The sequence below is a fragment of the Lolium perenne genome, chromosome 4 (assembly GCF_019359855.2).
Source record: "Lolium perenne isolate Kyuss_39 chromosome 4, Kyuss_2.0, whole genome shotgun sequence".
Taxonomy (NCBI): Eukaryota; Viridiplantae; Streptophyta; class Magnoliopsida; order Poales; family Poaceae; genus Lolium; species Lolium perenne.
Window position 1 is genome coordinate 279693885 of NC_067247.2, and position 7200 is coordinate 279701084.

Sequence of the window (7200 nt, forward strand, 5' to 3'; positions counted from 1 at the left end):
CTGCCCGCTGGAACGGGAGGTGGACGTCGTCTTCATCAACAACCGAACGTGTGACCGAGTACGGAGGTGCTGCCTGTTCGTGGCGCCGGAAGCGATCCTGATCAAGATCTTCTACGCGCTTTTGCAAGCGGCAAGTGAACGTCTACCGCAGCAACAAGAGCCTCATCTTGTAGGCTTTGGAATCTCTTCAAGGGTGAGACTCGATACCCCCTCGTTGCTACCGTCTTCTAGATTGCATCTTGGCTTGGATTGCGTGTTCGCGGTAGGAAATTTTTTGTTTTCTATGCAACGTTATCCTACACTTGCATGCTCTCCGTTACTAGTAGAGGCTTTGGCCAAGTTGATGCTTGTAACTCCTAGAGGGAGTATTTATGCTCGATAGTGGGTTCATGCCTTTGTCGAATCTGGGGGAGTGACAGAAACCCCTAAGGTTGTGGATGTGTTGTTGCCACTAGGGATAAAACATTGATGCTATGTCCGAGGATGTAGTTATTGATTACATTACGCACCATACTTAATGCAATTGTCTGTTGTTTGCAACTTAATACTGGAAGGGGTTCGGATGATAACCTGAAGGTGGACTTTTTAGGCATAGATGCATGCTGGATAGCGGTCTATGTACTTTGTCGTAATGCCCAATTAAATCTCACTATACTCATCATATCATGTATGTGCATGGTCATGCCCTCTCTATTTGTCAATTGCCCAACTGTAATTTGTTCACCCAACATGCTATTTATCTTATGGGAGAGACACCACTAGTGAACTGCGGACCCCGGTCCATTCTTTTAATCAAATACAATCTACTGCAATACTTGTTCTACTGTTTTCTGCAAACAATCATCATCCACACTATACATCTAATCCTTTGTTACAGCAAGCCGGTGAGATTGACAACCTCGCTGTTTCATTGGGGCAAAGTACTTTGGTTGTGTTGTGCAGGTTTCACGTTGGCGCCGGAATCCCTGGTGTTGCGCCGCACTACATCTCGCCGCCATCAACCTTCAACGTACTTCTTGGCTCCTACTGGTTCGATAAACCTTGGTTTCTTACTGAGGGAAACTTGCCGCTGTACGCATCACACCTTCCTCTTGGGGTTCCCAACGGACGCGTCCTGTACGCGTATCAAGCAGATTTTCTGGCGCCGTTGCCGGGGAGATCAAGATACGCTGCAAGGGGAGTCTCCACATCCCAATCTCTTTACTTTGTTTTTGTCTTGCTTTACTTTATTTACTTTCTTTGTTTGCTGCATTATATCAAAATACAAAAAAAAATTAGTTGCTAGCTTTACTTTATTTTACTGTCTTGTTTGCACTCTATATCAAAAACACAAAAAAAATAGTTACTTGCATTTGTTTTACTTATTTCAACATGTTTCCTTTTAATTTTACTGTAAAAGATATACCTGTGGGACAAGGGTCTATAATTGGGAGAGATAATATAGAAGAATTTTTCACCCATGTATGCATGAAGATCTTAAAGATATACCCCTTGCAAAAGCTGTCCCTACTTATGAAGATGCCTCTGTTTGTTTGGTACGCATGATGGAAGCTAGATTTATTAGTCTCAACCCCATGATACAACACATGTTTCTTACACTTTCTGATATGGAGAGGGGAGAGAAGAGAGATTTTGTTCTAAAAGTCTTAGTGCGAGAATTTGCGGATATAGCTAAAGAAGCTAGAAAAGTTTTTAGTAAGCATGATAGGCTTGGTATGATCACCGATTTTAAAAGAACACTTGAAAAGATGGATATGGATAGAATTAAGTACACTAATAATGTTAATGATGGTGGGGAGATTAAAGCACCAATACCATGTAAGCTCCTAGCGATGCATGAAGCTCTAGATGATAATTATGCTTGGCTTGTTCCTGAAAATTTGTTTGATGAGAGTAGCAAGCCCAAGACTAATGAAAAGGGAGCCGCTAAAACCTATGTATCCAAAATACTATGCATGGTTGAGAAAACTCCAAACCCCGCTGTAGATGCATCACCTCTTGATAATACTTGATATACACTTTCTGCGCCTAGCTGAAAGGCGTTAAAGAAAAGCGCTTATGGGAGACAACCCATGTTTTTACTACAGTATTTTTATTTTATATTTGAGTCTTGGAAGTTGTTACTACTGTAGCAACCTCTCCTTATCTTAGTTTTGTGCATTGTTGTGCCAAGTAAAGTCGTTGATAGTAAGGTTCATACTAGATTTGGATTACTGCGCAGAAACAGATTTCTTTGCTGTCACGAATCTGGGCCTAATTCTCTGTAGGTAACTCAGAAAATTATGCCAATTTACGTGAGTGATCCTCAGATATGTACTCAACTTTCATTCAATTTGAGCATTTTCATTTGAGCAATTCTGGTGCCCCTTAGAAATTCGTCTTTACGAACTGTTCTGTTTTGACAGATTCTGCCTTTTATTTCGCATTGCCTGTTTTGCTATGCTTGATGGATTTTTCGATTCCATGAACTTTCAGTAGCTTTGTGCAATGTCCAGAAGTGTTAAAAATGATTATGTCACCTCTGAACATGTAAATTTTGATTGTGCACTAACCCTCTAATGAGTTGTTTTGAGTTTGGTGTGGAGGAAGTTTTCAAGGATCAAGAGAGGAGGATGATACAATATAATCAAGGAGAGTGAAAGCTCTAAGCTTGGGGATGCCCCGGTGGTTCACCCCTGCATATTTTAAGAAGACTCAAGCGTCTAAGCTTGGGGATGCCCAAGGCATCCCCTTCTTCATCGACAACATTATCAGGTTCCTCCCCTGAAACTATATTTTTATTCCATCACATCTTATGTGCTTTGCTTGGAGCGTCGGTTTGTTTTTGTTTTTGTTTTTGTTTGAATAAAATGGATCCTAGCATTCATTGTGTGGGATAGAGACACGCTCCGCTGTTGCATATGGACAAATATGTCCTTAGGCTTTACTCATAGTATTCATGGCGAAGGTTGAATCTTCTTCGTTAAATTGTTATATGGATGGAATCAGGAAATGCTACATGTAGTAATTCTAAAATGTCTTGGATAATGTGATACTTGGCAATTGTTGTGCTCATGTTTAAGCTCTTGCATCATATACTTTGCACCTATTAATGAATAAATACATAGAGCTTGCTAAAATTTGGTTTGCATTATTTGTCTCTCTAAAGTCTAGATAATTTCTAGTATTGAGTTTGAACAACAAGGAAGACGGTGTAGAGTCTTATAATGTTTTCAATATGTCTTTTATGTGAGTTTTGCTGCACCGGTTCATCCTTGTGTTTGTTTCAAATAACCTTGCTAGCCTAAACCTTGTATCGAGAGGGAATACTTCTCATGCATCCAAAATCCTTGAGCCAACCACTATGATATTTGTGTCCACCATACCTACCTACTACATGGTATTTCTCCGCCATTCCAAAGTAAATTGCTTGAGTGCTACCTTTAAAATTTCGATCCTCTACCTTTACAATATATAGCTCATGGGACAAATAGCGTAAAAACTATTGTGGTATTGAATATGTACTTATGCACTTTATCTCTTATTAAGTTGCTTGTTGTGCGATAACCATGTTCCTGGGGACGCCATCAACTACTCTCTGTTGAATATCATGTGAGTTGCTATGCATGTCCGTCTTGTCTAGTAAGGGCGATTTACCACTTATTTAATGGTTAGAGCATGCATAATGTTAGAGAAGAACATTGGGCCGCTAACTAAAGCCATGAACCATGGTGGAAGTTTCAGTTTTGGACATATATCCTCAATCTCATATGAGAAAATTAATTGTTGCTACATGCTTATGCATTAAAGAGGAGTCCATTATCTGTTGTCTATGTTGTCCCGGTATGGATGTCTAAGTTGAGAATAATCAAAAGCGAGAAATCCAATGCGAGCTTTCTCCTTAGACCTTTGTACAGGCGGCATAGAGGTACCCCTTTGTGACACTTGGTTGAAACATGTGCATTGCAATGACAATCCCGGTAATCCAAGCTAATTAGGACAGGGTGCGGGCACTATTAGTATACTATGCATGAGGCTTGCAACTTGTAAGATATAATTTACATGATACATATGCTTTATTACTGCCGTTGACAAAATTGTTTCTTGTTTTCAAAATCAAAGCTCTAGCACAAATATAGCAATCAATGCTTCCCTCTGCGAAGGGCCTTTCTTTTACTTTTATGTTGAGTCAGTTCACCTATCTCTCTCCACCTCAAGAAGCAAACACTTGTGTGAACTGTGCATTGATTCCTACATACTTGCATATTGCACTTGTTATATTACTTTACATTGACAATATCCATGAGATATACATGTTATGAGTTGAAAGCAACCGCTGAAACTTCATCTTCCTTTGTGTTGCTTCAATACCTTTACTTTGAATTTATTGCTTTATGAGTTAACTCTTATGCAAGACTTATTGATGCTTGTCTTGAAAGTACTATTCATGAAAAGTCTTTGCTTTATGATTCATTTGTTTACTCATGTCATTTACATTGTTTTGATCGCTGCATTCATTACATATGCTTACAATAGTATGATCAAGGTTATGATGGCATGTCACTCCAGAAATTATCTTTGTTATCGTTTACCTGCTCGGGACGAGCAGCAACTAAGCTTGGGGATGCTGATACGTCTCCGACGTATCGATAATTTCTTATGTTCCATGCCACATTATTGATGATATCTACATGTTTTATGTATACTTTATGTCATATTTATGCATTTTCTGGAACTAACCTATTAACAAGATGCCGAAGAGCCGATTCTTGTCGTTTTAAATGTTTTTGGTTTCAGAAATCCTAGTAAGGAAATATTCTCGGAATTGGACGAAATCAACGCCCAGGGGCCTATTTTGCCACGAAGCTTCCAGAAGACCGAAGAGGAGACGAAGTGGGGCCACGAGGTGGCCAGACAACAGGGCGGCGCGGCCCAGGTGCTGGCCGCGCGGCCCTGGCGTCTGGGCCCCTCGTGTGGCCCCCTGACCTGTCCTTCCGCCTACATATAGTCTTCGTCGCGAAACCCCCAGTACCGAGAGCCACTATAAGGAAAACCTTCCAGAGACGCCGCCGCCGCCAATCCCATCTCGGGGGATTCAGGAGATCGCCTCTGGCACCCTGCCGGAGAGGGGAATCATCTCCCGGAGGACTCTTCACCGCCATGGTCGCCTCCAGAGTGATGTGTGAGTAGTTCACCCCTGGACTATGGGTCCATAGCAGTAGCTAGATGGTTGTCTTCTCCTTATGTGCTTCATTGTCGGGTCTTGTGAGCTGCCTAACATGATCAAGATCATCTATCTGTAATGCTATATGTTGTGTTTGTTGGGATCCGATGAATAGTGAATACTATGTTATGTTGATTATCAATTTATACCTATGTGTTGTTTATGATCTTGCATGCTCTCCGTTACTAGTAGAGGCTTTGGCCAAGTCTATGCTTGTAACTCCAAGAGGGAGTATTTATGCTCGATAGTGGGTTCATGCCTTTGTCGAATCTGGGGGAGTGACAGAAACCCCTAAGGTTGTGGATGTGCTGTTGCCACTAGGGATAAAACATTGATGCTATGTTCGAGGATGTAGTTATTGATTACATTACGCACCATACTTAATGCAATTGTCTGTTGTTTGCAACTTAATACTGGAAGGGGTTCGGATGATAACCTGAAGGTGGACTTTTTAGGCATAGATGCATGCTGGATAGCGGTCTATGTACTTTGTCGTAATGCCCAATTAAATCTCACTATACTCATCATATCATGTATGTGCATGGTCATGCCCTCTCTATTTGTCAATTGCCCAACTGTAATTTGTTCACCCAACATGCTATTTATCTTATGGGAGAGACACCACTAGTGAACTGTGGACCCCGGTCCATTCTTTTAATCAAATACAATCTACTGCAATACTTGTTCTACTGTTTTCTGCAAACAATCATCATCCACACTATACATCTAATCCTTTGTTACAGCAAGCCGGTGAGATTGACAACCTCGCTGTTTCGTTGGGGCAAAGTACTTTGGTTGTGTTGTGCAGGTTCCACGTTGGCGCCGGAATCCCTGGTGTTGCGCCGCACTACATCTCGCCGCCATCAACCTTCAACGTGCTTCATGGCTCCTACTGGTTCGATAAACCTTGGTTTCTTACTGAGGGAAAACTTGCCGCTGTATGCATCACACCTTCCTCTTGGGGTTCCCAACGGACGTGTGCTGTACGCGTATCAAGGCCCTCAAGGGCATCCACTCGGATTAGCCGATCCTATAATGAGGATGCCATCGCACCGAGCTTCGAAGCCGAAGAGGATAATGGAGTACCTAATGCTTCATTCTTTTCATGTTATGACTTTTTGCGCAATGCAGGGCTGCTCGATGATTTCTTGGTCCTCATCAATAATGTGGGCTTATCCACCTATATGGAAGATGAGAGGGAGCAATACTACATGCTAACTAAAATCTTTGTTGAAAGCTTTCAGTTCAACAACAAGCACTACCAACCATCAGTTACATTCAGGATTTATGATAGGCCTATCACTATGAGGTTGAAAGATTTTTGTGCTGCATTGGGTATTTCCCCTGTAGGTACCGCGAAGAAGATCGAGAATAATCCCAAAGCTTTGCTGGAGCTCTATCGAGAAGTTACCAATGATGATAGCCGCACCATTCAGAGCGGCAAGATAAGAAACATTCAACTCCCTGCCATTAGATATTTCGCTTACTATCTTGCTACTAGCATCCTTGGTAGGGAGAATACTAGCAATATTTCTAGTTATCATCTTGCTTTCTTAGTTGCTGCACTTACTGGAAAGACGCCTTATCATCTTGGTGCTCTTGTTGCTCGTCGTTTATCTAACAAGGGGCCTATTTTTGGAGAAATTGTCGCCTTACGCATTATTACATATCTAAATCTTCCTCTTGACCCTACTGATGTGAAATTAACTCCTATAAGGCTTGATATTGCTGCTATGAAGAGTCACCAATTTGTTACAACTGACTCTAGTTTAGATAATATTGTCTATAGAATGTTGTTTACTGACGGGGATGAGAGGGAAATCCCTTTGTCGCAGCCCGATTTGTCCAGTATTCGCAGGAAACTGTGGTCGCGCTCTAAGGAGGAGGTGGATGAGCAGCTGAGGATACTTGGGTTCCACCAGCAGCATGACTCCGAGGACGCCGAGCCCTCCAACGGGTACACCGTCACACATCCTGGTGCGTCTTCCAGCACATAC